We start from the raw sequence: 10,650 nt of genomic DNA on the forward strand, positions 1-10,650 counted from the left end.
GACTATGCAATCTGATGTCATACTTGTTTACCGAATGTGTTTTTCTTTCGCTTCAGTGCAGGTGAAAGGCCAACATTGTGCCAACCGGGAGTTGGATAACATTTCGAAACCAGTCTCACACCAAGTCCACCAGGCAGGTACCAAAACAGCACCGGCAACCTGAGGCCAGCAGTGTCACTCCGAGACACTCTTCACCCAAACCTACAGCTATCCCCTACCAATTATTTGGAACAACTTCCAACATCATTATCACAGAAACATCAGTCCGGGGCGAGATACAATGTTTGCAAGCCTTAATCGCGTTTCTTTTTTTCTTGAAGCATGTTATTCTTCAAGGTTTCAACAGCTAATGAAATGAGATAATTGTTGACATGTTAGATATACAATTACCACAAAGGGTAAACCTTGTACAATAAAGATCAATTCAACCTCACACTGAAATGCTGCCTATCGAATTCCTCGAAAGACTTTTTGTTTGAGATGCGAAGTTTCAAGCACCCTAATCATTCATTGGTCATTGATATACTCTGTGGCTATTTCATTACTTATTTCCCACCCGATATTTGTGTTGTCTTCCCTCTGTTTTCCAGTTCTCTTCCACCCATCTAAATTCTAAATTCTTGGAAGAGCAGGGTCGGATTAGAACAAGTCAACATGGATTTAGTAAGGGGAGGTCGTGCCTGACAAACCTGTTAGAATTCTTTGAAGAGGTGACAAGTAGGTTGGACCAGGGAAACCCAGTGGATGTGGTCTATCTAGACTTCCAAAAGGCCTTTGATAAGGTGTCACACGGGAGGCTGCTGAGTAAGGTGAGGGCCCATGATGTTTGAGGTGAGCTACTGCATGGATTGAGGATTGGCTGTCTGACAGAAGGCAAAGAGTTGGGATAAGAGGTTCTTTTTCAGAATGGCAGCCGGTGACAAGTGGTGTCCCGCAGGGTTCAGTGGTGGGGCCGCAGCTGTTCACGTTATATATTAATGATCTGGATGAAGGGACTGGGGACATTCTAGCAAAGTTTGCTGATGATACAAAGATAGGTGGACAGGCAGGTAGTACTGAGGAAGTCAGGAGGCTGCAGAAGGATCTACACAGTTTGGGAGAGTGGTCCAGGAAATGGCTGATGAAGTTCAATGTGAGCAAATACGAGGTCTTGCACTTTGGAAAAAAGAATACAAGCATGGACTACTTTCTAAACGGTGAGAAAATTCATAAAGCCAAAGTACAAAGGGATCTGGGAGTGCTAGTCCAGGATTCTCTAAAGGTAAACATGCAGGTTGAATCCGTGATTAAGAAAGCGAATGCAATGTTGTCATTTATCTCAAGAGGGTTGGATTATAAGAACAGCGATGTGCTACTGAGACTTTATAAAGCTCTGGTTAGGCCTCATTTGGAGTACTGTGTCCAGTTTTGGGCCCCACACCTCAGGAGGGACATAATGGCACTGGAGCGTGTCCAGCAGAGATTCACACAGATGATCCCTGGAATGGTAGGTCTAACATACGACGAATGGCTGAGGATCCTGAAATTGTACTCAGTGAAGTTTAGAAGGTTAAGGGGAGATCTAATAGAAACTTACAAGATAATACATGGCTTGGAAAGGGTGGACGCTAAGAAATTGTTTCCGTTAGGCAGGGAGACTAGGACCCGTGGGCACAGCCTTAAAATTAGAGGGGGTCAATTCAGAACAGAAATGCGGAGGCATTTCTTCAGCCAGAGAGTGGTGGGCCTGTGGAATTCATTGCTGCGGAGTGCAGTGGAGGCTGGGACGCTAAATGTCTTCAAGGCAGAGATTGATAAATTCTTGATGTCACAAGGAATTAACGGCTACGGGGAGAATGCGGGTAAGTGGAGTTGAAATGCCCATCAGCCATGATTGAATGGCGAAGTGGACTCAATGGGCCAAATGGCCTTACTTCCACTCCTATGTCTTATGGTCTTATGGTCTTATTATCTGTTGAAAGCATTTTTTCTCAATCTTGCCATTCTTTATTCCAACCTTACTTTCCATTGTTAAAATGAGAAAAAAATACCCATAGAGACAACTTCCTTACTCCTTGTGGTATATCTCCGACGTTGCTTTCAGTCGTGCCTTCCTCTCTCACTCTCCTTTGGGTAACCCTTCTTTGTTTCTGTCCATCGTCTCAATGTGAATGCTGTTTTTTTTAGCTGGCTAACAGGGGAATTGATGGCATTGGGAAAGGCCAGGTTGTTGTTTGCAACCCGGGAATACGTTATTGGGGCCATGATTTCCAGTGCACTAATACAGTGTGTATGTTAGGGATGGTCAGTTATGGGAATATTCTAAGGATTGCATAGGAGGCTCAATGGAATGTATTAATGGACTTGGAGCTCCCACCTGTGGCACATTCAAAGATTGAGATCCTTTGACAGTGGATTTGAAGACAAAGGGGATCTGGTGAGCTAGGGTATGTAGAGAATTTGGAAGCACTGACATGTTAAATCAATTAATGGGAATACATGTGTTTGAGCAGTTAAAGCCAGGGAGATGGAGGTATGAAGCAGGTTTAACCAACTGATATGGATCAATGCAGTGATGGTCTCTAGTCTGGAAGTGTCAAGAAAAACAATGGAGTTTGCTAAGAGAAAATGCAAACTGAATAAGTCTCAGTCTTATGAAGAAAGAAGACACATTCTGGGATCAGTGAATAGGAGATTGGGATCAGTGAATAGTAAAGAAGTAGGAGGGATGAAGGGGAAAGATGAAGAGAGTGGGACCATGGCTGGGTTTTCAGGATATTTAGATTAGATTATATTACATTACATTACAGTGTGGAAACAGGCCCTTCGGCCCAACAAGTCCACACCGACCCGCCGAAGCGCAACCCACCAACATTTATCCCTTACCTAACACTACGGGCAAGTTAGCATGGCCAATTCACCTGATCTGCACATCTTTGGACAGTGGGAGGAAACCGGAGCACCCGGCGGAAACCCACGCAGACACGGGGAGAACGTGCAAACTCCACACAGTCAGTCGCCTGAGGCGGGAATTGAACCCGGGTCTCAGGCGCTGTGAGGCAGCAGTGCTAACCACTGTGCCACCGTGCCACCCACCAAGGACCTAGGTACTGTTCCTGACCTGCCCAAAAGTCTGGGAACAGAACCAATCTAATAAATCAATAGTAGCAATACAATCAAGCAGAAGCAGACATAAGTGAACAAGATGCAATAAAGAGTTCACAGCTGAGAAGATTTTGAAGGTGGGGCAGGAGGACAGAGATGGTGAGGGAAATAATTGAACTGAAGTGTGCTCCTCTATCTGTAGACAGGGTCTTGGTTTAGATATCTAATTCTTCTGCCACAAAATCCTGGCAATCTAAAGTAAAATAATATGTTTATATTATTAAGCTTACCTTTTCCTTTTTCAATCAGGATACTTTGCCTTGTTTCTTTGTGATTGGCTTTAGAGTAGGTTTTGCTGCATCTTAGTGTCAGTTTTATGTTACAGGAAATGGATAAACACAGCTGAATCAAAATAAAATAATCAAATTAATTCGTTTTTCTCAGTCTTCATTAATGCTGCATTGTGTTTTATGATGTAGTAGAGCAGAATATCTATATATATTAGTACGCATGAGAATAATTTATCAGTTACAAGAAATTCTTATCTTGCAAGGCTATTGAAAACACCAACTATTTAAACACCATTAGAATTGTGTCTTTTCCTTTAAACAATGGCTTCCTTTAAGTAATGCACTGGTTAGGACAGGGAGAAAAACAGATTTAAACTTGGCAAAAAATGTACCCAAAATAGGCAATTCTTGTTCAAATATAAACTCTAGGATTAGGTATTGAAATACTGAATCATATTTTTCATAGTATAACATGCAGTTGTGGCCTGTTTGATGAGACATCCTCATAGTATCATGCAGGTAAATTGACACAGGTGATCCATTTAGTTTTATAAATCCTAATAAGTTTTGCAGATTTTGAATGGTTACAATAATGGGCAATATTTGTAAAGTATTTAATATTATTCAGAAAAACACCCCTATCATACCAATCATCTTAGATGTTCTAGAGTCAGGTGAGCACACTTTGAATACCTTGTCAATGTTTTGAAATTGGCCTGGACTTCTGGGAACCGAAGATTACTTTCCAGGACAGGACAAAGTCAATATTGGAGACAGTCCAAAGGGAGATATAAGGAAGTTGAATGCATATTTTCATTTTAAGAATCTTTTCTTTTTATTAGAAGGATAAGGAAGATGAATGAAAGATTGCATGAATGAAAGTCACATGTAATCCAATGAATCAAAATTAGTTTACTTTCAGTTGCAAGGTGAATGCAAGGGAGATCTAGATGGATCATACTTCAGAATAAGCAGCAGAAGGTAATATTCAATGGGTCACACAGGGAACTGCTGCAGAAATGTCTTTTTCTGATGGTATTTTCTGCTGACAAATGGAACATCAAGTGAAGATCAATGTTGTGCTCTCTTGCTCCATTTAAAACATTTGTGACTATTGCTTCATAGATGTCATGCCTAATGTTGAAGTCATGGAGCTAAGAAATGGCAGTGGATAGCAAGGAAATGGGCTCTGAATGTGAGACTCATACTTTTAGTCATAGCGATAGAAGTGGGAGGACAAGCAAAGTCAGAATCAGGCCTGCAGCCAAATGATGTACTTTGATTGTATAGTTGTGAAATCAAGAAGACTTTCCTTTATGGATTATTTTGGTTTGGATGCAAAACAATGAGGTATCAGATGGTAAACATATCAATTAGTTGTGGTTGGTGTTCCATTTAGTTTCTGGATACAGACTGTGTGACACTGGTAAAAGAATGTTCCTTAGTCCTGTGATGTATTATCTCATTTAAAGTCAAGTGTTATGGACCAGGCCAGACTCCCTCAAAACATTTTAAGAAGGTAGCCCAGAACCTAACTTTTCTAGTTGCTTTAAGCAGATGCAAATTGAATATTCCAGGAGTGATGCAGCTGGTCAAACCACTTTGTTTTAAATAAAACAGAATTTATTTACACATGAACAAAAGAAAGCCAAATTTAGAATAACATATCCATTTGAAAACCCAACCTACATGAAAACACAACTTTACAAAGAGTGTTTCTGATTTCCTGCAACATTCCATAACCACACCCCTTGGCAACAAAGGTCAATTCAAACACAGGTTCTTACAGGAGGGAGATGTCAGAGACAGAGAGGATCAGTATGGAGCTGTTTCTTTGGGTCCCCTGCTAAAACTAACCCAAAACTAGAAGAAACCCTGAACTGGGAAAACCGACCACTCCCCTTTCATTGTACAAGTGTTTTAAACAAAAAAACCTGAAAGCCTTTTCTGATTGTTGACTTAAGCAACATCTGTTAGCCATAATTAAAGTAGCCAGTTCAGACATTTCGGCAACTCTGCATTTGCGACCCCTCTCAAGAAAAACCAAGGACAAAATAACCTTGTTAAAGGAGTAGCTTGGTCACACATGCATAATGTTACAGGTTTCGGTTCAGTGGAGATTTAGTCTGCTTATGGGTGAAATAACTTCATAGAGGCCGACATCCTGTCACCAAACCACCCTTTATTTACACATGCATAGTACATGACACTGCTCCGGCTTCTTCAGAGCCAGGTCTCAAAGTGAACAGCACTTCTGACACTCCTGTTTATTTTTTTTATATTTTATTAAACAAATTACAAAAACAGTTTACAACAAACAGTTACATTTACAGCTGCATACAAGAGACAGCAATTTTACAAGGGAGAGGAGCAGCAAAGCCAGGCCCCAAACCCTACCATTCAAACAGTTTACAGGGACAGGAGGACAAACCTCAAATCCCAGTTTCGCAAAGATATAAAGAGACAACAGCAATGACAGTTGTACATTAGACAGTACTGTTACATACAAAAGTGCAGACAATACAGACCCAGCAAGCCCCCGCCCCTCCCACCTTCCGACCACTCTAAGGCAGCCCGCCCCTACCCACCTTCCGGTTCTCGGTCCACCCCATGCCCCTTCCAGTTCTCGGTCCGCCCTGACACACCTTTCGACCACCTCTAGGACAGCCCGCCCCAGTACCCGCCCGGGGTGACAGCGGTCAGGACGGCCTACCCACCTTCCGGCTTCACTAACCACCCTCAGCACCTTCCGACCACCTCTGGGGCAGCCCGGCCCGGTACCTGCCCGGGGTGACAGCGCTGAGGACGGCTACCCGCCTTCTGGCTCTCAGTCTGCCCCTACGTACAATTGGGCTCTCACCCACCCTGTTGCACCTCTGACCAGTGGGCTATCCTGGCACACCTTTCGGCCACCTTTAGGACAGCCCGTCCCCTTCCCTGGGACGACAGCGTGTAGGGTAGCCCACAAGCCTTCCGGATCTCAGCCCGCCCCTACACGCCTTCTGGCTCTCAGCTGCTCTGACATCTTTCGACCACCTCTAGGACAGCCCGTCCCGATTACCCCTTATCGGGACGACAGTGCTCAGAACAGCCTACCCACCATCTGGCTGACACTTCTGTTTATATTATTTTATTAAACAAATTACAAACCAGTTTACAAAAAACATTGACAGCTGTACACAAAAGACAGCAATTTTACAAGGGAGAGGAGCAGCAAAGCTAGGCCCCGAACCCTACTGTTCAACCATTTTACATGGAGAGGAGGACAAACCTCAAATCCCAGTTCCACATATGACAAGACAGTGACAATGACATTTATACATTAGACAATACCGTTACTTCTGTTTATATCTGTCATGCAGTGCTCCCTGATTGGGGCTATAACCTGGTCCAAACAGGGACCTCTTATTATATGAGGTCCACCTGGCTGACCTCGTAACAATAACTACATTCCTCCTCCTCTATGTCTGGGGACATTGGCCTGTTGTTTTCCTTGTAGCCTCCCCGGGAGTATTTTTGTACCACCTCTGGTTCTACTGACTATATCTCAGCTACAGGTGGTGTGTACCAGACTGTAGCCCACCTCTCGCACTCAGAATGTCTCACAAGAAACTCATCTTCATGCGGTAAAGCTGTCAAGGCTGTGACATCCACCCTGTCCATCTCAGACTTCGAGGTTTCTTCAACATTACACTAAGGGGGAGAACGCGTCCTTTCCGATAGCCTTTCTGGCTGTTCTGACAGGTCAGAATATTTTGCTCCTGCCCCATTTGCCAGTTTGCAACTATCATGTGGTCCATGTGCTTGTTCAAGTCCAGCTCACCTACCCGAACTTCGTATGTCACAGGACCTGGCCTTATTTGACAATGCCTCTTACCCATGCAAGGCCATTTCTGTGGTGTCAGCACCAAACCTTGTTGCCTGAATTAAACTGTCTCTCTTGCTTAGAGGAATTTTGTGTCCAGCGTTGGCGTTCCTGATGATGTCCCGAATGACCTCCCCCAGGTCCAGGAGGATCCGATTTAACCTAGTGTGGCATCTTCTCCCCAGCTATGCTGGAGCTATCCCTGTAGTTGTGTGAGGAGTGGTCCTATAATCAAACAGGAATCAGGACTGCTTGATATTAACTGAAACTGTAGTCTTTTAAGCTGCATTCAAAGTTTGGACTGCACTTTCCACTAGACCATTGGATGATGGATGGTATGGAGCTGTCCTTATTTGTTGAATGCCATTCACCTTTAGGAAATTCTTGAATTCCCTGCTTCCACAATGATGAGGAACGTTGAGCCTTGTTGGCACTTTGGGCACTGACGCACCAATGTGGCTATGTCGGCATCCAACTCTGGCCACTAGACATAACTTTTCATCAACATAATCATTTTGGAAATCCCTGGATGACCCAGGTAGAGTTCTGCCGGTATCTGGTGGCAACCTTTGCTTGGGACAATCACTTTTGCTCCCCATAATAAAATATTGGTTGTGATGGCCGTTTAGTTTCTCACATCACCACCAGCTGTTCTAGTTCTGCCAGGGTGGGACATTTTTGTGTCCAAGTGTGATATTGTCAGCAGTGTTTCAAAAGTTTAAATCTAGGATTTTACCCAAGCAATAGTGAAGGAATGGTGATATAGCAGGTTGGTGGTGGTGTTCCCATGTATTTGCTGCCTTTGTGCTTCTAGATGGCAGTAGTTGTGGGTTTGAAGGGACAGAGAAAATGAGAAACATCAGGAACAAGGAAAAGTCAATATGTAATGCAGGTAATCCAAAAGAAAGTTAATATGAGGAAAGTAATTTTGTAACATTTAGATTTAAATTCAGAATTCCCCCCCCCCCCCCCCCCCCCCGAGTACAGGAATATTGGAGTACAGTGAAAAAGAGTACAAATTTGCCATTCTCCAGGAGCATCTTACTGTACAAGTCAGAATTTTGAGGTTTGTAAAATCATAAGGGGTATAGTTTTCTCTGGGATGGGGAATTTTAAGATCGGATGCATGCTTTGAAGGTAAGAGGTAATTTAAAAAAGACATTGGGGCAAATCTTTTGCACGGAGGGTGGTTTGCAGGTGGAATGAACTCCCTAAGAAAGTGGTGGATGTAAGCACATTTACAACATTTAAAAAGACACTTAATAAGTACACGAATAGGAAAGGTTTGGAGGGGTATGGGCCAGGGGCAAGCAGATGGGAATAGTTCGGGATTATGTATGGCTTGAGTTGGTTGGACCGAATGGACTGTTTCTATGCTGCATGGATCTACGACTGTAAATAAAAGAACCAGCAAAAGAAAGGGAATGCCTAGATCAATCCCCACAAGTCCGCACTGCCACAAAGGTTGTCGCTCAGCCTGTGAACACAGGCGCCCAAAGTTCCTGTATGATGCTGCAGCCAGACATCACAGCTTCTACTGTCAGGTAACCGGGCCCAGGCATGTCCTGGAGCTGCATCAACGCTGCTAGCACCATGACGCCATTGTTCAGCACCATTTTGCCTCCACCACCATGAGTCTGCACTGAGCTGATCTCACCAATGTGGCCACCGCTGAAGTTGCTGAGTCCCAAACTGGGCTCAAACTCAACGCTTGCACCCACTGCTGCTGACACTCTTGGAAGGAATCGGAAAAAGAAAGAACAAAAGTAAAAGAAAGAGAAAGAAAAAAGAAAGGTAGATGGAAGCAGATGAGCTCTGGATACAGGAGATGGGCACAAGTGTTGCTACTTCACTGCCACTATTTAAAATTCCTAAAATGTATCAATTGGTTTCATAATCAAGCTAAAGTTAGTGACCTCAGGAAAGGAAGATATCAATTGGACCATCAAATAGCTCTCACTATTCAACCTTATAAATGGTTGAGAGTTTAGGGGTTAGGAAGTGAGCCACTCTTAATAAATACTGATTTTCTTCAAAGTCCGGTTATTGTCAGAGGAGTGATGCAAGCTGGCTTAGTTTCTTCACTGGCAATGCAGCTTGGTCAAATGAAATATTTTTCTAAAATTATTGGCACTATTGATAGCTACATGTGCAGGAATTATTGCCACTGGCAGAAACCTGAGTTCTGGTTTACAGAGCTCGGTGGTGGCTGTAGTCACAGTGGGATATCACAGCTGGCTCTGGGAAAGATGAGACCTGTACAATTAGGTAATTTCCACTTGACCAGAGCTGGTACTGAGTTCCTGGTGGGGCCATTTGCTAATACTGTTGGGAGGGCTCTAAACTAACTCTGCAGGGTCGTAGGAACTAAGAGACACTCTGAGAGAGGAAAACATAGATGAACAAAATGTTTGGAAAGACGGATGACATAAGTTTAGAAAACATAAAGGTGATGTTAGAATGAGGGAGAAAATAATGAGGTTTAAATTAGGATTATTGTGTATGTTTAAGAATGCACAATACATATTAAATTAGATAGGGGAGTTATGGGTTTAGATAGTTATCAAGAAATATGATGTTGTGGTGATGACAGAGACGTAATTCAAGGAAGACCAAGAATGGGGGTTAAGTATTCCAGAGCACATGCTGTTCAAAAAAGATGTGAAAAGGTGGAATGGATGAGGAATGGTGCTGTTGGTTAGGAGTTTGGGAACAGAAGGGAGGCAAAAAGGCACATTAGAGAATACTAAAGCATTAAAAGAAAAGACTGGAGGCCAACATAACAGGGAATCTCAACGTCTTTAACAGTATTATTAATTGTAAAAGGTAGTGAATGGAGGAGTAGGACTGATTAGGGACCAAAGCAGGGATTTACACATGGGGAGCAAGAGGTATGGCTAACACCTTTCCTATCACTCATAAGGTGGCATGTCATTGGGAAAATGACTGGCACTCCAATAGTACATACCATTTTAAATGCTTCCCACCTCCTAGCCCATTACATTAGAGATGGTAAAATTGGTCCCAAACTCACAGTAGTAACAAAGGTCATGCTATGAGGCACTGAACAACAGATGTTCCCACGTATGCCATCCATTCCAAGCAAATCTCTTCTCGTGTCGGGACAGTGAGACACCACATAGTCAGGGTATATACTTCTCCAGAACTGATTGCATATATTGGGAAAGGTTGTGCAAAACCAACAAGAGTTGCAGCACTGTTTCATTGTGTTTATTGCTGATAGTACATTTTTGACCTTCATTCAAAATTCCTCTAACAACGAAGACGCTAAGCCAGTTTGCATCACACCTCTGACAATAACCAGACTTTGAAGAAAATCAGTATTTATTAAGAGTTACTCACTTCCTAACCCCTAAACTCTTAACCATTTATAAGGTTGAATAGTGAGAG

The sequence above is a fragment of the Chiloscyllium plagiosum genome, unplaced genomic scaffold, assembly GCF_037043375.1.
Source record: "Chiloscyllium plagiosum isolate Xiang-an unplaced genomic scaffold, Cpla_swu_hap1 HiC_scaffold_18, whole genome shotgun sequence".
NCBI classification, from domain to species: Eukaryota; Metazoa; Chordata; class Chondrichthyes; order Orectolobiformes; family Hemiscylliidae; genus Chiloscyllium; species Chiloscyllium plagiosum.